Here is a 26,581-nt window from a genome sequence, read left to right as displayed (position 1 = left end):
ATGATTTTCACCCAGGTGTCCATGGCAAAGAACAGGTGACTTAGATAAAAGATCCTGTTTCCTATACTCTGGTAGTGGGTTGCGGGCAGTCTTCCTTGGAGAGCCAGATCACCTCCAAAATAGTAGGAGGGAATGGAAGTAAGAGCACTAAGGCTTGAGATCTTTATACTGGCCCTTGCAGTTCTCACCAACGGAAACCAAGAGCCCTGCTTCCTTTGGTTTTCAGGAGATGCTCTCTGAAGGCAGGCTCACCATTTGTAGAGGAAGATGACCATCCCACAGTGTCTCTTAGCTAGACTAAAACCAAGACCTAATGGAAGGGTGGGGCTCCTTACCTAAATTCTCAGGAAAAGGAGTTGTGAACTTGGTCTTCAATTTTAATCCCCCATCCCAACAACTGAAACACATATTTGCTAGAAGGAAAGTGATACTGATCAAAACACCCTAAGTACACCTGTCAAGAGGAAGGCTAGAAGAGATTAAAAATGAAAAGTGCAAAAAGCTGCTAACCTGTCTTCTTAGTTAGAAGGAAATCCTTCAACTAGGAGCTTCCTGGATCTGTGAATTTACCAGTGCAGTCCCCATTTCTGACCACTCTGAAGCCATGTTTGAAGAGGTTGGAAGCCTAATGAAAAGAGCTGTATGGGAAAAGTATAACGCTTCTTTCGACTGAAATGCCACCAGACCCTTAGCCTATGGGCCCAAGATGGTGAGGCATTCTCCCTCCTGAAATTCCTCTTTCTTTATGTTTCCATTTCTCTCACCTGACCCCAAAGAGAATGGAAGCAACCTTGGCCTCTGTTCTCACTTCAGTGACATTCACAATTCCTAAGTCACTGACTTTTCAGTGACCTAGGCCACTTTCTAATAGTCTCATGTGCAGAGAAGTTGTCCATCTGTTTGGGTAGAGAGAAGGTCTTCAGTCTGAGCTCCCTAACCTCGTGAGATCTCAAGGTTGAGTTTAAAATCACCAACCTATAAAACCTCCCTGGAACCTCCACATTGTTGTGAGAAGTACATGGCACAAAGTAGGCAAGGTGTTTTACACACTTTACATTGTTTTTGTGTCTTTCAAGGACTCTTTTTTTCCCCTTCAAGATGAATGGAGCCTTGTCATTTGCCAATCCTCTTCATTCAGTTTCCAGACTTCTAAAAGAAAGCTTCAGGACTGTAAGGATAGGGACTGGAATTGTGAATTCTCTCATCTAGGGAACTCCCAGAAGAAGAAGTTCTTTCTAACTAATAAGGCAAGTTCACATCTTCTCTGCACTTCATAGGCTAAAAGCTTTCCTGTTACCAGACTTATTTAGGGTTTTTTGTCCAATGTCAACTTTGTTGTTGCTGTTATTCCATCCCTTTTCAGCTGTTTGATTCTTCATCCCCATTTAGGATTTTCTTGGCAAAGGGACTTGAGAGGTTTGCCATTTCTTTCTCAATCTCATTTGACATGTGAGGAAACTGAGGCAAACAGGGTAGAGTGACTTGCCCAGTGCCACGTACCTAGTAAGTGTCTGAGGCAAGAATTGAAGCCAGAAAGATGAATCTTCCTGACTCAAAATATGGCCTCTACCATCCAGCTTCCCAGTGTCAACTATCCTTCTAGCAAACTGTTGTTTTGGTTGTTGGGGGAGAAGGAAACCAGAGCTGAAGTCCTAGTTAACACCTAATTTACCTGAATACTTCAATAAGAGGCCCCATCCTTTTATGACAACCTTGGTGTTAGCCCACTTGATAGACAATCTTTGGTAGAAAGTATTTATTCCTTTATAAATTGTGAACCTGCCTTCTGAGAGCATCTCCAGAAAAATAAAAGGAGGCAGAGCTCTTGGTTTCTATTGGCTGGAACTTGAAGGGATGGTATAAATATCCCAGGCCTCAGTGTGCTTCCACTTCTCCTATTTCCATCTGATCTTTTGACTCTCCAAGGAAGATGGCTACTAACCCAGCACTAGCAAAGAGGAAGCTGAACTCTTGTAGTAACTAATGTGCTCTTGGTCTCCAAAGCCTGGGTGAAATCTAGTTCCTTTTCTATGGGGATGATGGGAAAACTTCTGTATGGTATTTCTATGGTTTGACTGTATTTATACTTAATTTCTTCCATTGAGGGGATAGTTTATAGGTTAGTTTGAGACTTTTTACTAGTTCAAATTTCCCCTTAGCTTCTGCTCTAGTATATAGTTCCATGTCCTTGGCCCTTAAAAAAAAAGGGGGTCATTGAATGAGCTAAGTCTCTTACTAGATCTATGGTTATCCTGTATAGTTAAATGTGAAACAGTGTATTGAGACTGGAATCAATCCCTCTTTTCTTTTGTTAATACGCTCTCTATTCCTCAAATCATCCAGTTCATTTTTATGCCAATTTGCATATTATTTCATCCAAGGAGAACAGAAAAACCTAAAATAATTGATTGGGGGGGTATTTTTGGAGGAAGGTGCTTTCTATCCTTAGGGTTGAGTTCAGTGTCTTGCAGTTGCATTTTTCAAGGAGCATAAGTGATGTTTGAAAACATTTTTTATAAAAAGATTGTTAATTGTTATTGATGAAAGACTAGAACTCTAAGATTTTCTTTTCCTGGTGTCTTGAAAGGATTATGTCCTCCAGCTAAGTGGAATACTTTGCTGCAGTCTTATGGATTCAGTTAACATTTGTCTTGAGAGATTCTATAACATATCATGACAGTAATGGTATATATTGATTTCTCCTGGTGGGGGGGAGGGGAACCAGAAGGGCTCAGTGGATATAGAGCTAGTTCCAGAGCTAGGAAAACCTGAGTAATTAAAGACTTGCCTCTGAAATTTAGGGGCTTCGGTAGAGAAAGTGCCAAACACACACCACATAGGTAACTGTGGAAAGTGCTTGATTTGGGAGTCAAGGAGACCTGAGTTTCCACCCAGTCCCTAATTCTTCCTTAGCTGTGTGACTCTGGGCAAGTCACTGCACCTCTGTCTACCATCTATAAAATGAGGATTATGATAATGCCCAGGAGTTTGTGAGGATAAACTGATAATATTTGCTAGGTACTATAATGATTTATCATTATTGTTATTGTCATTATTATTGGTAGAGAGATTTTCCTTCTGAATTTTATACACACTAATGTAGTCCCAGGGATTTTAGGTCCTTGTTTGTTGTGTGTGTGTGTGTGTGCATGTGCTTGTATTATTAAAAGTGTAACAGTTTTTTAAGGAGAAATTCCAAAGATCTCTAAATGGCTTAAAAGTGCCAAACTGCATGTCCATATTCCCCAACAATCTATGATAATGTGTCATCATTCAGTCATCTCTGACTTTTCATGTCTGACTATTATATTTATGACCCAAATTTGGAATTGCTTAGCAAAGATGCTGGAATGATTTGCCACTTAATTCTGCAACTCATTTTCCAAACTGAGGCAAACAGAGTAATGGGACTTGCCCAGGGTCACACAGCTACTCTGAGGCCAGGTTGGGACTCAAGAAGATCTTCCTGACTTCAGGTCCAGCACACTCTCTGCTGTGCCACCTAGTTGTCCAGCACAATGTAGTGGGTATTTGAAAAATGTGGACTTTAGAAGCTAGCTCAAATGTTGAGAGGCAAGTATGGCATCATGGATAAAGATTTGCCCTGAGTTCTTATTCTACCTGTAACAGAACCTGGCTGGGAGACCCATTGTGATCATATATCTGGAGTTGGGAGAGACAAAGTCATCTCATCCAGGTCAATTTCATCATTTTAAAAATTAGGGAACTTAAGATATAGCTGATAACTGATATAATGTGGTATAACTATGTTTCTTACCTTTTCTTTAGATTACAGTTATGGGTCAACAAGAAGAAACCGTACAGTGTTTACTAAACAACAAAAAGACATTCTTATAAACTATTTTAAAAAGAACCCCTATCCTGGAATAAAAGAAAGAGGACAACTTTCCAGGCTGATCAATATTCCTGAGTCTCAAATACAGGCAAGTAGAAAGTTCATCTTCATATGTTACAGATTTGTATGTATGTACTTATGTACATATACATGTATGTGTATAGATGTATATGTGTGTCTTTAAAGTTTTTGTATAGATAGTATGGAATCTATCTATAAAATAAAATCCTACATTGCCTCTCCTTTCCATACACCAAGTCAATAGGTTAATATGTATTTGGGCACCTTCGCCAAGTCCCCCTATAATTTCTCATTATGGAGTGAAGTAAACCCTTAGCTCCTTGTTTGTTTGTTTTAAATGTAATAATTCATTGAACAATAAAAAAAATCTCTTCCATTTCCCAATACCACATCCTACCTCCAAAAAATACAATCTTCCAAGGAAAAAAGGACAATTAAGCAAAAGAAACCAATACATTGATCATTTGTGATAGCATAAGCCTCTTTCTGTGGTTTGACACCTCTTGCCCAAGAGCAGGGAAGCATACTTTCTCCTGAGTCTTCTTCATTCAAGATTTATCATGGCATCAATCTGAGTCCTGAGGTCTTTTGGTATTTTCCCTGATTTTTCTGAGTGCTGATGCATTAATCTGAAGACCCAAGTGATCTGACTCCACATAGAACATTCTTTGAATCACACTGAGATGACCTCCCAATTTCTTGCTACTACAAAGAGTGCTGTTATATCTCTTAATCCTGGGATCATTTCTTCTGTCTTTGATCTCTTTGAGGTAAATGCCCAATAGTGTTCAAAAGATCTGAACATTTTAGTTGGGTTTCAAATATGATTTTCTAAATTATTTGAACCAGTTAAAATTAAGCTCTATTTGTGTGTGTGTGTGTGTGTGTGTGCGCGCGCGCGTGTCTATTTTCCTAGATCTCTTCTGATGTGAAAATAATCAATCTTCTTTCCTCTTTGGCACTATGCTGGTGGCCCTTGATTTCCTCCAGCCTATGCCAATGGAAAGTCTCCTTGAGGATGTTTACATTGGGTTCTCAATCTAAGACAGAGTTTGTCATATGACAGATTTCACTGGAGATCATCTGAAAGACTTCTACAAACTGTCTTTTGAAGGCAACTTCCCGTAATTAGACTAGGATTCATAGTACGATCACAGATCTTTGAGCTTTAAGGGAAATCATGGCATTGTACTTGGTATCTTGAATATTAGACTTATCAAAATACATACTTGATGTGAAGATTTTTCCCCCAACTGTGCTTGTTGAAATCATTGTGCAAAACTCTCTTCAGGTTTATATAGTGAAAGGATCTCTTTTTAATATCATAGATGTGAAAGATACTCGATCTGGATATTTTCTATGCTTCCATGTGGTGAACTTTACCATTTATTCTCCCCCCCTCTTCTCTCTCTCTCTCTCTCTCTCAACAATAGGGGTTAAGTCACTTGCACAGGGTTACACAACCAGCAAGTGTCTGAGTCTAGATTGGAACTCAGATCCTGCTGATTCCAGACCTGGTGTTCTATCCACTGCACCACCAAGATGCCCCTTAACATTACTTTTGCACTAGGAGAACATTGTATACAGTGGCAACAATACTGTACAGTGATCAAATGTATTCTTAGCAATACAATGATCTGAGACAATCTGAAAATTCATAATGAAAAATGTTGTCCAAATCCGAACAAAGAACCAACAGATTCTGAATGCAGATCAAAGCACAGTTTTTAAAACTATCTTAATTTTTTTTTGTTTTGCTTTTCTTTTTGGTCTTTATTTTCTTTTACAATGTGAGTGATATGGAAATATGTTTTGCACAATCACACATATATAACCTATATCAAATTGCTTGCCTTCTCAATGGGGAGGGGGAGTGAAGGAGGGAATTTCAAACTTGAAATTTTTAATGAGAATGTTAAAAACATTTAAACATATTTAGAAAAAAACACAATATTAAAAATCTTAGCTTCTCTATCCATGTAAACCCATTGAAATATAGTCTCTACCCTCTTAGCTTTTATAAGAGGCATTTCTTTTCATCTTAAGCAATTTATATGAACAGAACTTTTGCAACTTTAACTTCTTAGAGTGGTTTATTTATAGAGATATTTTTATCTGTACCACTTTGGGAAAGGTGAATGTGAGATAGAGAATATTTATTTCCAGAAAGTGAGAAAAGTCTAGAAAATATAGATGTTTCCAAGGACGGTAGAGTCCATTGGGGTCAAGCAGGGTGGGATGGGGATATGGCCCTTAAGGAATGAAGTGATGTTTAGTTGTTTTGTTGGGGGGGGGTTTAAGTTATTGTCTTCTTGAGGCTTTCTTTTAACAAAATTAAAAATCTTCCAAAAAGAGACATGTTTTACTAACTTGTCCATCAAGTTAAGAGCAATACCACTTTAAAAAGTTTTCCCAATTGCGTGTGGACAATTTTTAAGGTTCTTTTTTTAAATTTTGTGTTCCATTTTTTTTCCTCTCTCTCCTTTATATTCCCCCTCTCTAAACTGTAAGCAATTTGATATAGGGTATTTATTGTAAGCATGTAAAACATACTCTTGTATTATTCATATTGTAGAAGAAGAAATAATTCGAAATACAAAAAATAAAGTGAAAAATAATATGCTTCAATCTGCACTCAGCCTCAATCACTTCTTTATTTTGATGTGGATAACATTTTTTTTCATCATTTGTCCTTTGGAATTGTCTTGGATCATTGTATTGATGAAAATAGCTAAGTCAATCACAGCTGATAATTGTACAATATTGATGTTGCTTTGTACAATGTTCTCCTGGTATTGCTCTTTTGACTGCACATCAGTTTGTGTAAACCTTTCCAGGTTTTTCTGAAAGGTTCCTGCTCATCATTTCTGGCACATTGGTGGTCCACTACAGTCATATACCACAAATTGTTCTGCCATTCCCCAAATGATAGATATCCCCTCAGTTTCCAATTCTTTGCCACCACAAAAAGAGCTGCTATAAATATTTCTGTATAAATTGATCCTCCACCATACCTCACTACTTTTGTTTTTATCTCTTTGGAATACAGATACCACCTAGTAGTGGTAAGAAATACCACTTTAAACAAACAAAAACCCTTTTTATGACAAGGTAAAATTAAAATTGAAGTCAGGTTATAATGGACATCATTCCTTTTCTTCTTCTCAGGTTTGGTTTCAAAATAGAAGAGCCAGACAATCTACACAACTGAAGAAATGGATGTCTGAGGCTTCCACCAGCTCAAGAAAACAGATGTGACTAGAAAATGTATCTTCAGCTCCAATTATGGAAAAAGACTTCTCTGAGCAAGAACTTGCAACACCCAATTCATGCAGGTGCCATTCCTGGGTAAGTGAGCCTACTCAGGAAGCTAACCCAAGGAGTGGCTGCTCCTTTGAGAGGAGGAGTGTGGCTTCAACCACTGAGGCTGCTTCTTTGTATGGATGTGGCATTCCCCCAAGCCATCCTTTTTTCTCCTCCCAGACTATGATACCATCAACTGTACTTCAACCTTATGCCCTCCCCAGGACAATATCCGAGGGGATCTCCAGCCAGTGGGCATCTTTCTGGGCCCTGCAGGGAACACAAGGACCAGAGCATAATGGTACAAGTACCAACTTTTGGGGAGGAGTGACACCACCACTGCATCAGCAGCAGCAGGGAAAAACAATGGAACAGTTGTTCCCACGTTGTCACCCAGTGTCTTTTCAGTGGGCACAGGAGTCACCACATCAGCTTCAGCAGCCAAACCCCCAGCAACATTCCACATTCCAGGTACAAGAGCTGGCCCCTTATCAATATCAGTCACCACAGGAGCTTCAGGAACAGGAACAGCTAGCACCATTGATAAGAAGGGAAGAGCAGCCAAATGAATTGTCCCCTTCTTTTCAACAGCAAGAACTGCATCACATTGATCTATCCCAGAGAAATACTGGGCTTGAGTCTATATTGTTTCATTCTGATGGGCTTCAGGCTGCCTCCCAAGGACACCTGACTGCCCTGCATGGACAACTGAGTACCCCTTTGGGAGATCTGACTGAGATGCCAGATAACAAATCTATGAATCTTACCTTTCTAGATAGCTTATTATCTGCTTAAATGATGAATTCTAAATAACATGAAGACTATGGATCTTGACTTATTCAAGAAATATGGACACCATGAGGTCATAGGCACTAATAAAATCCTTCATTTTGTTTTAATTAATATGGAAATAGGTTTTACGTGATTTCACATACATGATTTCACATACATTGGTTACGATCTTAGGGAGTGGGGAGAAAGAGAAAAATTGTCTTTGTAATTGGAATAAGCATAATACTATTAAATATCTTTTAAAATGGCATTTGTGTTAGCCAAACTGGGGAGATAAATTTTCCAGGCATATCCAGGCACATTAACCCAGCCCTCAAAGGGAAGGCCTGGTCTCTGTCACAGACTATCTCTGTGGCCCTCACCAAGTCATCTCTCAGGGCTTTAAGCAATGTTTAAGATAGCAAATTCGGGGTGGTGGTGGTGGTGAGGTAAGGGCCCATTTGACTTGATAGAGGAGCTTCCTCACCCAGGAGGTTCTGATACCAGTGAAGTCACAGATTCCATCCCTATCACTAGGTTAAGGGTGACCTCCTTCAGCAACAGGGGGTCATTCCTTTAAGGCAAAAGCCAATCTCTGTGCTCCCAGCAGTCAGCCCAGGGCCTGACACACAGTGAGCATTTCCTAAATGATTGTTGCCTGGCTGACTACTATTTGAGTAGTCAAAGTGGACAAAATCAAAGTCTCCTTCTTGTAATTGCCTAACATATACTTTGTATTTACTTGTGTAGAAGTAGAAGTTTTCTCTGGATGCCACCCCTCCTCATACTCCTTAAATGGAAACTCCTGGAGGAGTTTAATTTCTTCTCAGCAAACACGCAAAAAAAATCATGTCCCAGCACTTTGGTCATACTTATGAAATAATTATCTAATGATGTGTTGAATGGAGCGAGGGTGGGGGAAGAAATTTCTGGACCCCAAAGAGCTCCTATTCTCTTGGCAGATAGGTGGGGGAAAACCCACTGATAAAGAATAGTAAGTTCAAGAGAAAATAAAAAGAGGTGGGTATCCCTTGGCCCAAGAAGAAAAACGATAGAATTGTCTCACAAAATGAAGGCTGTGCCTCCACTGTCATTTGGATGGATTCTTTGTAGTGTCTTCAAGGAAGATGAACCCCAACCCACCTGCAAAGGACAGGAAACCTTCTTCTGATCAGTGAGGAACCTTTGTTTCCATCAGTTCTTTGTTCCTATTTTTCCAGTGGGATTGTTTTCATGGGGTCAGGATAATGTTTCCAGAGTTTGAATGAATGTACTTGTGCTGCATTCCTTCAATGGAGATAATAATTTCTGTGTTCTGCTGCTCTGACAATTGTCCTATGGCATTATTTGAAGGTATTTGGAGGAGTTTTGGGGAAAGGTCAGGGAAGTCATTGCCTTTCCTCCACCATCTTGGCTCCGCCCTCTGGAAATGTTTGTTTTTAGCATGAAGTCCAATTTAACATTTTGAAACGACCACTGATATTTACATTTAAGATTTAAAATTTAACAATTAAAGAAAAAACAAAAGAGTACAACCAAATAATACCAGCATGGTCACACCTGGAAATGTTCCATTTCTGGGAGCCTGCTCAGTAGAAAACGAATTGTTTTGGTCCCAGTAAATCAAAACCACCTGATGCACTGAATAGAGCATGGTATAATCTGTATCCATGGAGCGAGTACCCACACAATAGAACATAATTTTGTTAAGATGGCTTTTGTTGATTGTATATTGTTTTATGCATAGAAAACCAAGGCATGGTACCAGATGGTCTCAAATTGACTTAAAAATCTAAGACCTGTGATTCTACTATGAATCTTAGTCTCAGGAGGTGAAGCTGCCTTAAAAAGGTATTTAGTTCACCTGTACATAAAGTCTTCCAGATGGACCAAGTCAAATCTATCATGACAAATGACTAATCTATTATATCTCTCTTAAATTGAGAACTCATTGTAGCAGCATTCAAGCACAGACTAGGGAAATCAAGGGCCACCATCACAATGGGTAAAGATGAAATAGTATTACTTCCATATCAGAAGAGATCTAAGAAGACAGACACAAGAATACACTGGGGTTCTATTGTCACTAGTCCAACCACTTTAGAAATCCTTTGACCAATATTGAGACTACACCCAAAGAGACCAATGACAGAAGAAATGTAGAGTAACACTTTTCCTGTTAAAAAGAAATTGGAGGGGCAGCTAGGTGGTGCAGTGGATAGAGCACTGACCCTGGAGTCAGTAGGACCTGAGTTCAAATCTAGCCTCAGACACTTGACACTTACTAGCTGTGTGACCTTGGGCAAGTCACTTCACCCCAATTGACTCACCAAAAAAAAAAGAAAAGAAAAGAAAGAAAAGAAATTGAGATGAAGCACAGTATACAGGAAAGAATGTTCTCTGAGGTTTCATAGTATCTTCTTCCAAATCCAAGTTCTCTCACCTCTACATATATAACCTGGGCAGGTCCCATTGACTTATCTAGGCCTCAGTATTCTTCTCTGTAAAATGGGGAAATTAGGCTGGATCATCTCAGAGTTGCCTTTCATTTCTAAATCTGTGATCCTTTGAAAGAAAGCCTATTAGATTTCAGAAAAAACAGGAAAGACTTACAAGAACTGATGCTGAGTGAAGTGAGCAAAACCAGGAAAACATTGTACACAGTAACAACATTGTGTGACGACCAACTGTGATAGACTTAGACCTTCTCAGCAATACAATGGTCCAAGACAATTTCAAAAGACTCATGATGGAAAATGCTCTCTCTACATCCAGAGAAAGAATTATGGAGTCTGAATGCAGATGGAAGCAAACAATTTTCATTTTTTTGGTCCTTTTTTGTTTCTTCTTTTTTGTGGTCCCCCCCCCTTTGTTCTGATTCTTCTCTCACAACATGGCTAATGTGGAAATATGTTCAGCATGATTGTACTGTATAACCTATATCAAATTGCTTCCCGTCTTGGAGAGGGGGGTGGGAAGGGAGGAAGGGGAAAATTTGGAAATCAAAATCTTACAAAAATGAATGGTGAAAACTATCTATACATGTAATTGAAAAAAAATACTATTAAAAAAAATAAAGAAATCCTATTGATGGGAAAACGTATAAAGAAATTGTAGCATAGGAATGGAATGACTCTGTATTATAAAGAATTCAGAGAAACCTGGAAAAACATCAAGATATCATAACTCAGATCAATGCTATAATAAATATTGGATTAAGAAGACTTAGGAACATGTCTATATACCTCTACTTGGTCAAGAGGTAGTTTACCACTAAAGGATACAGATGCTATCACACATGGCCAATGGGTTCATTTGTTTTGCTTAATTGTTCCTAGGAAAAGTTCTATTTGGTTAGGGTAGGAGGTAGCATTAGGAAATGACAGTTATTAAAAAATAAAGAGGGGGGCAGCTAGGTGGCACAGTGGATAAAGCGCCAGCCCTGGATTCAGGAGGACCTGAGTTCAAATCTGGCCTGAGACACTTGACACTTACTAGCTGTGTGACCCTGGGCAAGTCACTTAACCCCCATTGCCCAGCCAAAAAATAAATAAATAAATAAATAAAATATTATTATTTTCAAAGGAAGTTGATTCCATATTACAATGAAGAATGGCAGTATTACTTTAGTGGAGATGCTCAAATGTATCTCAGCCTATTAACTCAGTATATGGAGAGTAGAAACAATATAGATTCCTTTCATGTAATCTGTGGGAGAGCAACCCATAGCTATGTCATCTGTATATGAATGAGCTCTTAACTTACCTGTATTTTTTCCTTATCAATTATTGGTCTTCCCTGAAAGTTCTTCTTTTTCCCCTATCCTATGATAAATTGGTTCCTTTGAACTTCATTGATAAAAATCTCAGATGCTTTTCCCTAAATACTGTATGTCTCCTTCCTGATGAAACTGAAGCCTGTTTGAAGAGAAAGGGAGGAAAAGGCTTTCAAGGGTAAGTTTACAGAAAAAATCAAATTCTCTCAACCTTATCAGGGCAGCCTCACTCTAGTAGCTGATACTCCTATACCTGCTTCCACCCTCCCTCTCTTGGTTTCTCAAAACTGTCCTTCTCCTCCATCTGACTATTCCTTGTATCTTTTCTTTCTCCTCTTCTACCTTCACTATGTGCAATCTACAAGGTCTGTCCTTAGGTCCCTTCTCTAATCTGTCCCTTGCATCTTTGTCTTAATACCTCATTTATCTAGCAAAGTTCCCTGGACAATACAGGTAATTGATACTTGCTGAACAGAATAGCCCTTAAATAGCTTACAGACTCCATGATGTATTTATCTGTATCCCAACTGTAACTTAGATCAGGGGTGGAGGTGCCTGAGAAAATTATGCAAAATTGAAAAGCGTGGTGCAGATGCTGAAAGGCTGAAAGGCTCCCCACCCTAGAGGTGGGGAGATGGGGGTTCAATTCCTGCCCCAGACTCCTTCTCTTCTTCCCTCCACTGATTTTATCAGAAGACCAGCTATAAAAAACAACAAACCAGAGTACTCCTCCCAGGAGACCAATGTTAATTTTCCTAGAGCTCTGGGAGATGGAAAGACTGGCTCAGGGTCATACAGCTGGGCTAGGTCATGGGCAGGACCTGACCTCAGGTCTTCTAACATCAAGGGCAGATCTTTCTTCCCAATGCTGAGCTAGCTGCCTCTCAACACTTGAGCTAGGTTTTAAGGGAAGAGCATTTATGTAGTGCCTTCTATATACTAGGCAATGTGCTAAGTAATTTTATCTCACTTGACCCTCACAGCAACCCTGGGAGGTACTTGCCATTATTGTCCTCATTTTACAGTGGGGGACACTGAGACAAACAGATATTAAGTGACTTGCCTGGGTTGAAACAGCTGGTAAATGTTTAAGGCTATGAGGTGGAACCAAGACGGGGGAGAGAAGCCAGCAAGTTGCCTGAGCTCTCCTTCAGTTCCCTCAAAAAGAACATTAAATCAAGCCTCTTAATGGATTCTGAAACTACAGAACCTATGAAAAGACAGAGAGACACTATCTTCCAACCTGACATAATTTAGAAGACTTCAGGAAAGGTTGGTCTCACTCAGGCAAAAGGGGAGTGCAGTGCACCTCAGCTAAGCACAGCATGGAGGGGATTGGGGCAAGTCAGCAGGAAGCTCTAGGCCACAGCCGAGCAACTGAGCCCCCTTGATCCTGGCTCAGCAAGCTGTTGGTGCAGCAGGCCTGTGGTGAGGTATACCAGCACCAGCTAGAAGGCGACCCACAAGACAGGCACAACCAGTGCATTAGGAGCAAGCGCAGGGAGCAAGCTAAAGGTGGTGATAAATCCACAAGCCATTTTTTGCACTGATTCTTCTCTTATAACATGACTAATGCAGAAATATGTTTAATGTTATTATATATATGTATGTATGTATGTATATATATATACATACATACATATATATATACATACATACATATATATATATATATATATATATATATATATATATATATATATATATATATATATATATCCTATATCAGATTGCCTGCTGTCTAGGGGAGGGGAGAGAGGGAGATAAATTTGAAATTGGAAATCTTATAAAAACAAATGTTGAAAACTATCTCTACATGTAACTGGAAAATAATAAAATACTTTTATTTTTAAAAAATTCACAAGCCATAAAGGCCTCAGAGTAGAAAGCCAGTGATGCAGCCCCTATCTCCCAGCAAAAGAGGCTTGAAACAGTGACCCTGGTGCCCCGGGAGCAGACATGAAATTTTAAAAAATAAGCTGCAATATAAGTAGGAAACAAAAGAGATTTCTTACCATTGGGAGCTTCTGTGTCAACAGGGAAGAGCTAAACACAAACTCAGATGAGGACAATACTCTCAAATTGCTTACATGTGAAACCTCAAGAGAGAAGATGAATTGGTCTCAAGAATAAAAAGCCTTCCTGGAAGAGATCAAAAAGGATTTTCAAAATCAATTGAGACAGGTAGAAGAAAAAATGGGGAGAGAAATGAAAGCAACACAAGAAAATTATGAAAAAAGAATCAGCAGCTTGGAAAAGGAAGCACAAAGATTGACTGAAGAAAACAATTCCCTTAAAAATTCATTTGGCCAAATGGAAAAGGAGGTGTATAATCTGACTGAAGAAAACAATGCCTTAAAAATTTGAATTGGACAGTTGGAAGCTAATGACTCCACGAGACACCAGGAATCAGTCAAACAAAATTTAAAAAATGAAAAAATAGAAGAAAATGTGAAATACCTCATTGGAAAGACAACTAACCTGGAAAATAGATCCAGGAGAGACAATTTGAGAATTATTGGACTGCTTTAAAGCCATGATCAGAAAAAGAGTCGACACCATATTCCAGGAAAGTAACAAGGAGAACTGTCCTGATATCATAGAATCAGAGGCTAAAATCATCATTGAAAGAATCCACCAATCACCTCCTGAGACACCAAAAAGAAAACTCCAAGGAATATTCTAGCCAAATTCCAGAATTATCAGGTAAAGGAGAAATACTCTAAGCAGCCAGAAAGAAGCAATTTAAATATCATGGAGCCACAGTCAGGATTGCACAGGACCTGACAGCTTCAATATTAAAGGATCACAAGGCTTGAAATATGATATTCTGAAAGGCAAAGGAGCTATGATTACAGCCAAGAATCTATTACCCAGCAAAACTGATCATTCTCTTTCAGGGGAAAAGATAGACATCAATGAAATAGGGAACTTTAAAGGTTTCCTGATGAAAAGACCAAAACTGAATAAAAATTTGATCTTAACATACAAGACTCAAGAGAAGTTTAAAAAGGTAAATGGGCGGGAGGGGGGGAAGTTATTCAATATGGTTAAACTATTTACTACCCTACAAGGGAAAATAATACTTATAACTCTTGAGAACTGTATATATATTTGGGCAAACAGAAGGATTATACACAGAGGGGATATTTGTGTGTGTGTGTGTGTGTGTGTGTGTGTGTGTGTGTGTGTGTATAATCTTTGATGTGAAGATATAAAGAAAATTAAGGGGTTAAAAAAAGGAGTTTATGGGGAGAAGAGGAAAGGGGGGGTGGAATGGGGTGAATTAAATCATATGAAAAGGTGCAAAAAATCTATTACAATAGAGGGAAAGAAGGGAGGGGTGAACATTGTTTCAACCTTACTCTCACTAGATTTGATTCAAAGAGGGAATAACAAATACGTTCATGGCAGTAAAAGGGTAAGGGGGAAAGGGGGGACTGATAGAAGGGAGAAGAAGCAGAGGAGAGAAGGGTAAAGAAAATGGAGGGGGGCTGATAAAAGAGAGGGCAGATTGGGGGAGGCAGGGGTAAGAAGAAAACCATTGGTGAGGAGGAATAGGGTAAAAGAAGGGGAGGAGTGCAAAGGGGGTAAATAGAATGGAGGGGAAAAGGCAGTAATAATAACTGTGGATGTGAAAGGGATGAACTCTACCATAAAATGGAAGCAAATAGCAGAGTGATTAAAAACCAGAATCCTACAATATGCTGTTTACAAGAAACACATTTGAAGCAGAGAGATACACACAGAGTAAAGGTAAAAGGTTGGAGCAGAATATATTATACTTCAACTGAAGTCAAAAATGCAGGGGTAGCAATCCTTATCTCAGACAGAGCAAAGGCAAAAATAGATCTAATTAAAAAAGATAAGGAAGGAAATGACATCTTGCTGAAAGGCATAATAGATAATGAAGTAATATCAATACTAAACATGTATGTGCCAAATGCTATAGCACTCAAATTCTTAGAGAAGTTAAATGAGTTATAAGAGGAAATAGACAGCAAAACTCTACTAGTGGGGTTATGAACATTCCCCTCTCAGAATTAGATAAATTTAGCCACAAAATAAATAAGAAAGAAGTTAAAGAGGTGAAAAGACTGTTAGAAAAGTTAGATATGATAGATGTCTGGAGAAAATCGAATGGTGATAGAAAGGAATATACCTTTTTCTCAGCAGTACATGGCACATTTTCAAAAATTGACCATCTATTAGGGCACAAAAACATCATAGTGAAATATAAAAAGGCAGAAATAGTAAATGCATCCTTCTCAGATCATGATGCAATCAAAATTACATGTAATAAAGAGCCATGGAAAGGAATACTGAAAATTAATTGGAAACTAAATAATCTCATCCTAAAGAATGAATGGGTCAAACAACAAATCAGAGAAACAATTAATAACTTCATCCATGAGAATGACAATAATGAGACAACATACCAAAATCTATGGGATGAAGCCAAAGCAGTGCTTAGGGGAAATTTTATATCTCTAAATACCATGCAGAGCCAAAACAGAGAAGGAAAATTATAGACCAATTTCCCTAATGAATATTGATACAAAAATTTCAAACAAGATATTAGCAAGGAGATTCCAGCAAGTAATACACTATGGATAATACACTATGCCAGGTGGGACTTATACCAGGAATGCAGGGCTGGTTCAACATTAGGAAAACTATCAACATAATCAACCACATCAATAAGAAAACTAACCAAAATCATATGATTATCTCAGGGCAGCTAGGTAGCACAGTGGATAGAGCACTGGCCCAGAATTCAGGAAGACCTGAGTTCAAATCTGGTCTCAAACACTTAACACTTATTAGCTGTGTAACCATGGGCAAGTCACTTAACCCCCTATTGCCTCACCAAAAAAAAAAAATCACATGATTATCTAATAGATGCAGAGAAAGCTTTGACAAAATACAGCACCCATTCCTAATAAAAACACTAGAGAGCTTAGGAATAGGTAGAACTTTCCTTAAAATAATAAGCAGTATCTACCTAAAAACATCAGCAAGCATTATATGTAATAGAGATAAGTTAGAGGTCTTCCCAATAAGAACAGGGGGAAAACAGGGATGTCCATTATCACCTCTATTATTTAATATTGTACTAGAAATGTTAGCTTTAGCAATAAGAGAAGAAAAAGGAATGAAAGGAATTAGAATAGGCAAGGAGGAAACAAAGCTATCACTCTTTGCAGATGATATGATGGTATACTTAGAGAATCCTAGAGAATCAACTAAAAAATTACTTGAAACAATCAACAACTTTAGCAAAGTAGCAGGATATAAAATAAATCCACATAAATCATTAGCATTTCTATACACGACCAACAAAGTCCAGCAGCAAGAGACAGAAAGAGAAATTTCACTTAAAGTAACGGTAGATAATATAAAATACTTGGGGGTTTACTTGCCAAGACAAACCCAGGAACTCTATGAACAAAATTACAAAACACTTTTCACACAAATAAAATCAGATTTAAATAATTGGAAAAAGATAAATTGGTCATGGATAGACAGAGCTAATATAATAAAATATAATAAAAATGACAATTCTACCTAAATTAATTTACTTATTCAGTGCCATACCAATCAGACTACCTAAAAATTCTTTTATAGAGCTAGAAAAAACAATAACAAAATTCATCTGGAAAAACAAAAGGTCAAGAATATCAAGAGAAATAATGAAAAAAGTACACAGGAAGGCAGGCTAGCAGTACCAAATCTGAAGCTCTACTATAAAGCCACAGTCATCAATACTATTTGGTACTGGCTAAAAAATAGAGTGGAAGATCAATGGAATAGGCTAGGCACCAGAGACACAGTAGTAAATGACTTTAGTAATGTACTGTTTGATAAACCCAAAGACTCCAGCTTCTGGGATAGGAAGTCAGTATTTGACAAAAACTGCTGGGAAAACTGGAAGATAGTATGGCAGAAATTAGGCACAGACCAACATCTTACAGGTTATACTAAAATTAAGGTCAAAATGGGTACATGATTTAGACATAAAAGGTGAAACCATAGGTAAATTAGGAGAGGAAGGAATAGTCTACCTTTCAGATCTTTGGAAAGAACAGTTTATGACCAAACAAGAGATAGAGAATACTATGAAATGCAAAATGGATGATTTTGATTACATTAAATTAAAAAGGTTTTGTACAAACAGAAGCAGTGCATCCAAAATTAGAAGGGAGGCAGAAAGCTGGGAAACAATTTTTATGGCCAGTACTTCTTATATAGACCTCACTTCTAAAATATATTGGGAAGTAAATCAAATTTATAAGAATCCAAGTCATTTTCCAATTGAGAAATGGTTAAAGGATATGAACAGGAAGTTTTCTGAAGGAGAAATCAAAGCTATCTATTGCCATGTGAAAAAATGCTCTAAATCACTATTGATTAGAGAGATGCAAATTAAAACAACTTTGAGGTACCACCTCACACCTATCAGATTGGCTAATATGACCAAAAAAAGGAAAATAATAAATGTTGGAGAAGCTGTGGAAAAAATGGAACACTAATGCATTGTTGGTAGAGCTGTGAACTGATCCAACCATTCTGAAGAGCAATTTGGAACTATGCCCAAAGGGCTATAAAGCTGTGTATACCCTTTGACCCAGAAATACCATTATTGGGTCTTTTCCCCAAAGAGATCATAAAAAAAGAGAAAAGGACCCACATGTACAAAAATATTTATAGCTGCTCTTTTTGTGATGGCAAGGCATTGGAAATTGAGGGGGATGCCCATCAATTGGGGAATGACTGAACATGTTGTGGTAAAACAATGTAATGGAATACTATTGTGCTGTAAGAAATGATGATCAGGCAGATTTCAGAGAAACCTGGAAGGATTTGCATTAACCGATGATGAGTGAGATGAGCAGAACCAGGAGAACATTGTATAGTATCAACAACATTGTGTGTTGATCAACTGTGATAAACTTGACTCTTCTCAACAATACAATAGTCCAGGATAGTTTCAAAGGACTCATGATGGAAAATGCTCTCCACATCCAGAAAAAAAAAAAAAGAACTGTGTAATCTAGATGCAGATTGAACCATACTATTTCTATTGTTTTATGTTATTTTTTTCTTTTTTGAGGTTTTTCCTTTTTGCTCTGATTCTTCTCTCATAACATGACTAATGCAGAAATATATTTAATGTGATTGTACATATATAACTATATCAGATTACTTGCAGTCTTGGGGAGGGGGGAGGTAGGGGAAGGAAGGAGAAAAATTTGAAACTAGAAATCTTATAAGAACAAATGTTGAAAACTATCTCTACATGTAACTGTAAAATAATCAAATATTTCTATGGAAAAAATATTTAAGGCTGGATTTCAATCTCACATCTTTTTGACTCAAGTCTCAGCACTGTCTCCTCTTCATTACCTAGTTTCCTGCTACATTCCTGTGTGGAGTACAAATAAAAGCAATTTCTGTATAAGCTACAGAATGGCAACCTTGGAATTTCCTCTTATCACAACTACTCATTTATTAAGAATACATCACAATACTCATTAAGAACACACACACACACACACACACACAGAATCCTCTTTTCCTCTGACAGTATGGGTACAAAATCCCCAGCTGAGGATACTTTCTCCCAATGAAGCACACAAAACCAGTATTCATCAGGGGTGAGATTTTAACCCAGGTCTTCCTGGCTCGGCAGGCAGTTCTCTATCCACTGTCTTGCTGCCTTTTTTCTCCTCTGAGGAGATGAATGAGCACCTTAAGTATTGATCTGTTGTCAAATTCTTGAAAAACAAAGTTGACCAAACTGACAAGATCACAGAGAATTCCCACTCCCACTTAGATGCAGTTTTACTTTCTACCACTTTTGTGACACTAGTAAGAAAACTATGCAGGTTTCATCTTTCCTATATAATGATGGTTTCCAAAATTTTGTTTATTTATTTAACTTTCCTTTTAAAATTTTGAGTTTTAAATTATCTTCCTCGAGGCCCATTCCCAAACATTGAGAGGGCAAGTAATATTATGCCCTATAATGATTGTTTTCATGATTTTTAAAAGTTTAATATGAGGGGCAGCTAGGTGGTGCAATGGATAAAACACTGGCCCTGGATTCAGGAGGACCTGAGTTCAAATCCGGCCTCAGACACTTGACACTTACTAGCTGTGGGACCCTGGGCAAGTCACTTAACCCCAATCACCTCACCAAAAAATAAACCAAAACAAAAAAAGTTTAATATGTCCAAGCATCAATTTAAACTCATTCAACAAGCATTTATCAAAACTTATTACCTCTAAGTTTCTTGAGGTTAAAGGTAAATATAAGAAGTGACCCCACCTCCAAGAATAAAACAAAAGCAAACCCCCCACTCCAACCAGATTTTTTCCTCTAGGAGTTGGCATTCTCCTTTAGCCATACAATATGCAGACTGAGAAGCATATCTTGCTTAATTAGGTGATGAAAGAAAAGAGAAGAGGGGGCAGCTAGGTGGCACAGTGGATAAAGCACCTGCTTTGGATTCAGGAGGACCTGAGTTCAAATCCAGCTTCAGGTGACCTTGGACAAGTCATTTAACCCTCAATGCCACACAAAAGAAAAGAAAAAAGAAAGGAGAGAGAAGAGAGTTTTGTTCCCGTTCACAATGAATCTCAAAGTATTATTTCATAATATACCCCAGACAGCAGTCACCCCCACCCCCCAACCCCCTTGCTCCTTAACCTTCCTGTTAGAGACCAAATTATCACTATCTTTGATGAGGAAAGGCAAGGCCAGGAGAGCCATACTCTGGAGATGGACCCAGCTCAGGCTGATTTTTCTGTTTACAGGTAAGGGTCTCTCTTAAAACTGACTAGAGAATGATCATATACCTCAACCATACTCTTAATTCAGAGTAGGAGAGATCTCTTTTTGAGCCAGGTTGAGATATGACATTTGACAAAATGAGGAATAGGATGGATTATGGAATAATATTGATTATTCAATGATATAGCATCATTTTTTGTTCCCCTCAATGGATAGAGCCTAGAGTCAGGAAGACCTGAGTTCAAATTCTGCTTTAGACATTTACTAGCTTTGTGGCCCTGGACAAGTCATTTAACCTCAATTTGCCTCACGTTCCTCAACTGTAAAAGTCAGATAGTTATAACACCTATCCCCACAGGGAAGTTATATGAGGATCATAACTTAGCACATACTTAGCACACTGCCTAGCATATAATTGGTGCTATGTAATGAGAATTTCCTTTCCCTGTCTGTGAATTTTCTACCACCCCACACTCAAACAAATGTAAACACCTTGGGGGCAAGAAATTCCTTTTTCCCATTCAACTCAACAATTAAGGGACGGTTCCATAAGTGTGTACTAAGTCCAAGGACACTCCTTTTGTGCTAAGAAAACAATCATACTTGCCTTGCCCACTGGGAGGTTCCATTCTACTTGGGGGCAGGGACAGGAAGAAGGATGGAGCAGAAGACCCAACTTCTACACAAGTAACTACAAACTATGTATGAAAAATGACAAGATGGAGAATTTGTCTTTGTCACTGTGTCCCCCAAACCTAGCACAGTCATACAGTAGTTAGTCCACAAGCACTTAGGGAGTGTTTGCTATGTGCCAGGCACTTTGTTAAATGCCAGGGATACAAAGAAGGACTTTTGCCTTTGGTTTCTTCCCCTTTGGAGCTTTAGTTCTTGAATTCGGACTTTTTAATCTGCTCCTGCACATTTGTTTTAAATGAGAAGATATTGTCAGGGGTCTGGCCCCAGGTCCTCTCTTCTGATGGTAGCTTCTGTGCTATCATCATCACCAAAAACTACTACTTCCATCATCTTCAATGAAAAAATCCCTCTCTGTTATCACACTCTCCTGCCTTTCCATCTTTCCCTCCCCATCAGTCAATCAATCAAAATTATTGAGGGCCTACTATGTGCCAGGCATTGCCTAAGCACTGGGGATACAAAAAGAAGCAAAAGACAATGCCTTCCTTCAAGCTTATTGCAACCCTCCACAGTGAGTTCTGAAATAATACATTGAGGTTCATTGTGAACTGGGGGGCAGCTAGGTTGCGCAGTGCATAAAGCACCGACCCTGGATTTAGGAGTACCTGAGTTCAAATCTGGCCTCAGACACTTGACACTTACTAGCTGTGTGACCTTGGGCGAGTCACTTAACCCCCAGTGCCCCACAAAAAAACAAACAAAAAAGACCATTGTGAACTGGAATCAAATTCTCTTTTCTGCCTTGGTAGTACTTGTCCCTCAAAATTATCCAGGACTTACTTACCAGTTTGCACATTGTATTACCCAAGAAAATGCAAATTCCTAAAAGAAAGAGGGAGGGACTAAATATATATATGGCACCTACTATGTGCTAGACACTCTGCTTAATGCTTTTACAGCAACCCAGTAAGGTAGGTGCTATTATTATCTCCATTTTACATTTGAGGAAACAGAGGGAAACAAAATCTCACAGCCAGTAAATATCTAAGACTCATTTGAACTCAGGTCCTCCTGACTCTGGGTCCAACCCTCTATTCCCTAGTATGAATTTTGTAGAGGTGTACTTTGTATCCTTGGAGTATAGCTCAGTGACTTGTAGGGAACAATTGGCACTTCTGTGGGGACATATTATGAGGCTTGAAAACCTTGGATTTTTGAAACAAGATTTTTGGGGCGGCCCTTGTGTTGGATGCTTCTCTCTGCACCACCCAAGAGCAGGGGAGGCTATGATATAGCTCTCGAAGGCCCACACTCAGCCTATGACACTGCATTCACTGGCCCTGGCCTCAACAGAGTCCTCATGGAGTAGGATAAGACCTGAGCCAGCAGTAGGGCACCAGCCAGATGAAAAGCACAGATCCTTGGGCCTCCTCCCAGTTAGGAATCTGGAGAAGCTGAAGGCCTTTTTGGTCTACCAAGCTCATGATGGTCATTTGCATTCAGCCACTTACCTTGGAGGAGCTACAGATGAGGTATGAGCTTTCCACAATGTGCTTGCTCTGCCTTAACTACTGAAAACTGGAGGCTCCTGCACGGTTCCAGCAGAATTCCCAGAGTGAAGATGTTGAGACCTACAAGGTCAATCATATAAGGGCCCTGTGCTACTGTCATATTCTACAAGGCTGTGACAACCTCTCCTGCTATGAGATAATCCATGCAAAGGGGAATCTTTGGATTCAGCTTCCTTTTCTCCATCTTTCATGTTACTCACAGATAGCCGTCAGAGAAATTTAGGGTAGGGAATGACAAACAGGGATCATAGAAAAAGACGTTCATCATTACCAAGTTCAACAGCTCCCTTAGCCTGGACCCAGCAGGGGCAGAGCCCATGCCAGGTGAGAAGAGCAAGATACCCCAAGATCCTGAGCCTGGAGAAAGAAATGCCCTGGAAGATGCAAAGCCAAGAGTGATAGGGTGACATTCCCATGGAGGTGGTCAATGAGCTCATACTGACCATCGCAGATCCTTCAGCCATACCCAGGCCTGAGAACATCCTGTTATCAGCCAATGCTAGAAGGGAGGAAACTCTGGGCAAGAGGAGCTGTCCAGGGCCATTGAGTTCTCTGTCTTAGGAAACTCACCCACACCGAAGGCCATCTGGTGGGTACAGCTTTGGCTGGTTGTGTGCAGAACTCCTCCCCCCCCCCAACCCAACCCCACAGCTGCCCTGAATATGCTCAAATACATCGCTAAACTTGTGTTTGGTCCAAAGTTTGTGTTTGGCCCAAAGTACAAGAGACACTGCACCTCACCAAAGATGGACAGGTCCAGAATCTGTTTCTGAACACTCCCCATCCACCCAGGGATTCCTGGAAATTGTCTCCTGGGAAGTCACATCTAAGAAGCAAATGAAGGGATTTGGCACTCACTTCATGGACCACCTAAAGGAGTATCACATCAAGCACAGTGTCTTCTACTTCCTCACCCAGGCCTATGGGTTGTCATCATCTTTCACTTCAGAAAGCCAGGATCCCCCCAAGGACATCAAGAGATCCAGCATTCCCTGCCTGGTTTATTATATCAAGGATCCGGAGGAGGCCAGGCTGTGGAGAAGAATGACAGGATTCTCTTTAGAAGCTTTCCTCCATCTCCAAGAAGGGGAAGGAGCTAGTCAGGAAACTTACTGAATGTAAACAGGTTCTGATTTGCAAGGTGGAACCAGGGTCAAGCTGCTTCAGGGAGAGAGGGAGGCAGTTGCTAGTGGAAATTGTTCCAGGCATCCCAGAAATAGGAGGGGAGCCCCTGGGGAAGGAGCAGGTGAAGGAATAAGAGGATCCTGACCAGTTCTAGATAAGCCTCAAAATCCTGCTCAGCTCAAGCCCCCCACCTTGGTGCCCTGACCTTCTTGAAGCCTGCGAGGAAAGCAGAGGTGCCAGATTATTAGCAGGTCCTGCTCTTCCCTAGAGAACAGAAGTCCTCAACAGAGTGTCTTCTAAACTGGTACTAGGGGATTTGAACACTCTGACTCCCTGATAGTGGAAACACATTGGCCAGTACAAGGCTTCAGAACAGCCAGTACTGTCTTGGGCCAAAGCCTTGGACAACTTACCTTGCAAGCTACAAGAAGGGAGAACTCTCTGGCATGGAGGGGGACCCTCACCAGGCTCTTCAACCTCAATACCCTCCTCCCCAGTCACTGGACCTTGGCCACTCTGCAAAAAGAGGAAGATCTCCAGCTTCTCTCAATTCCCCCACCCAACTCCAGGTTCAGCTTCTGGTCAAACATCTCCTTTCCCCCACAACCTTCCTGCATACCTAAGGCCTGTGGCCCTGGACCTGGAGTCCCTGCCCTCCTCCTCAGCCCTCTAAACTTGGGTAATGCTGGTGTGGAGAATGTTTTTCCTGACCCCTGACTGTCTTGGAATTCTGTTCACTGCCTCTACACACGAGCTCATAGCCCTCCCTCACTCCTAAACTACAGCCATGTCACTGCCTGAAGAAGAGGCTGGCATACTAGTTTACAGGTTGACAGTCTACTACTCCATGGCTAACCCCCTCAGACACAGGCTTGATCCAGCCTCTAGCTCTGGGCATTTGACCTTTGGGGCCCAGAGGTGAATTGTTCTCTTGGTGCAAGCTTAGGAATGGTTGAGAGTGTCAGGTTGGAGATATAGGGGGGGATGCCCAGCCCCCTTCTCTAAGCTATCATATCATCTGGGGGGCAGGGATTCCCTCCCTTTGAATTTACTCCACCTGAGGAATAATAAAGCTCTGAAATTATTTTATAGTGTCTATAAAAAACAAATTGTTCTATTTAGTCATTAGAAAGGAGGCACTATACCTGAATGCTTTTCTTTTACTTGTGTCCTGGAAAAGGTAAATAGTATTACTGTGTAAGTGGGAATACCTTATTATATATTATATATATATGAATATAAATAATATATTGTGGGAATGGTAATTTGTTTTTCAAAAATTCTGTAAGAGACCAAGAAGTAAGGTAGGCTCTTACTCCTTAGAGAAGAAAATGACAGAAGGGCTAAGTGGATACAGAACTAACTCCTGCCAGGAAAACTTTGGTCATTAAATTCTTGCCTCTAAAACATACCAGTTGTGTAGACAGGGAGCCCTGATTCAGTGTGGCCAATCCTTGATACTTAGAGCAGTGGCTAGGCAGTGAGCTGTAGCAATGACAATGAGGGGGTAAGAGTAACAATGAAACAAGTTTGATTCCTCTCAGGGCTTCAGGACTGCAACATGGCTCCTGAAGGTATTTGTCTGAGCTCAGGGACCACCCGGGGCTGGTGCAAAAGCAATTCTGGGAGTTTGAGCCAGCAGAGTTCTTCCAGGGGGTGAGGGCAAAGAATTGTTGTTAGGCCCAGCTCAGGGCAAAGCTTGCCTGCTGGGCCTTAGCTCTGGAAAACAGGGTTTTAGCTAGTAGTAAAGAGAGAGGAATGGTCTTGGCATGGGGACCCTGACCCACAATTAAACTCTTCATAGCCTTCCTGTTACCAGGTTCTTTTGACCAGAGTCAACTTTCCTTCTAGCAAAGTGTTGTTGGGTGGGTGGGGATTACAATTGAAGTTTGACTTAACACCTAATTTTCCAGAGTACCCAGGGAAGAGGCCCTTCCCTTCCTTCCCTTCCCTTCCCTTCCCTTCCCTTCCAGGTGGGAGGTACTTCTTCCTCTATAAATGGTGAGCCTGCCTTCAGAATGCATCTCCAGAAAATCAAAGGAGCCAGGGCTCTTGGTTTGCATTTTTTCCAAACTTGAAGGGACGGTAGAAAGATGCAAAGCTTCAGTGCTCCTCCATCACTTCCTACCATTTAGATCAGATCTTTTGACTCTCTTTTTCAATTTTTTTCTTTATTTCTTTTTTTTCTTTCTTTTCTTTTTTTTTTTTTGGTGAGGCAATTGGGGTTAAGTGACTTGCCCAGGGTCACACAGCTAGTAAGTGTCAAGTGTTTGAGGCCTGATTTGAACTCAGGTCCTCCTGAATCCAGGGCCGGTGCTTTATCCACTGTGCCACCTAGCTGCCCCAGATCTTTTACTCCCTAAGGAAGAAGGCCACCGACGCACCACCAGAGGAGAGGAAGCAGGATTCTCCTAGTAAGTGACATGCCCTTTGCACTCAAAACCAAGCTGAAATTCAATTATTTTGCCATGGGGATGATAGGAAAGCTGCTCTATGGTATTTCTGTATTGTGTATGAATTTGCCCTTCATTCCTTTAGTGAAGGGGATAGTTTCTGGGTTGGTTTTAGAAGACTTTTTACTAGGTCAATTTTCCCCTCAGCTTCTGCTCTCGTGCACAGTGCCATGTACTTTCACATGGCAGGTGGGGGAGGCTCGGGAGGCTCGGGAGGCGCGGGAGGCGCGGGAGGCGCGGGAGGCGCGGGAGGCGGGAATGGTCATTGAATGA

The 26,581-nt window shown here is 40.0% G+C and overlaps 1 pseudogene; it reads left to right on the top strand.

Moving 5' to 3' along the window:
* Positions 1–26,581, top strand: LOC122738281 (annotated as a pseudogene).

This window comes from Dromiciops gliroides, chromosome 2 (genome assembly GCF_019393635.1).
Source record: "Dromiciops gliroides isolate mDroGli1 chromosome 2, mDroGli1.pri, whole genome shotgun sequence".
Taxonomy (NCBI): Eukaryota; Metazoa; Chordata; class Mammalia; order Microbiotheria; family Microbiotheriidae; genus Dromiciops; species Dromiciops gliroides.
This window is presented reverse-complemented; position numbering and strand designations above follow the sequence as displayed.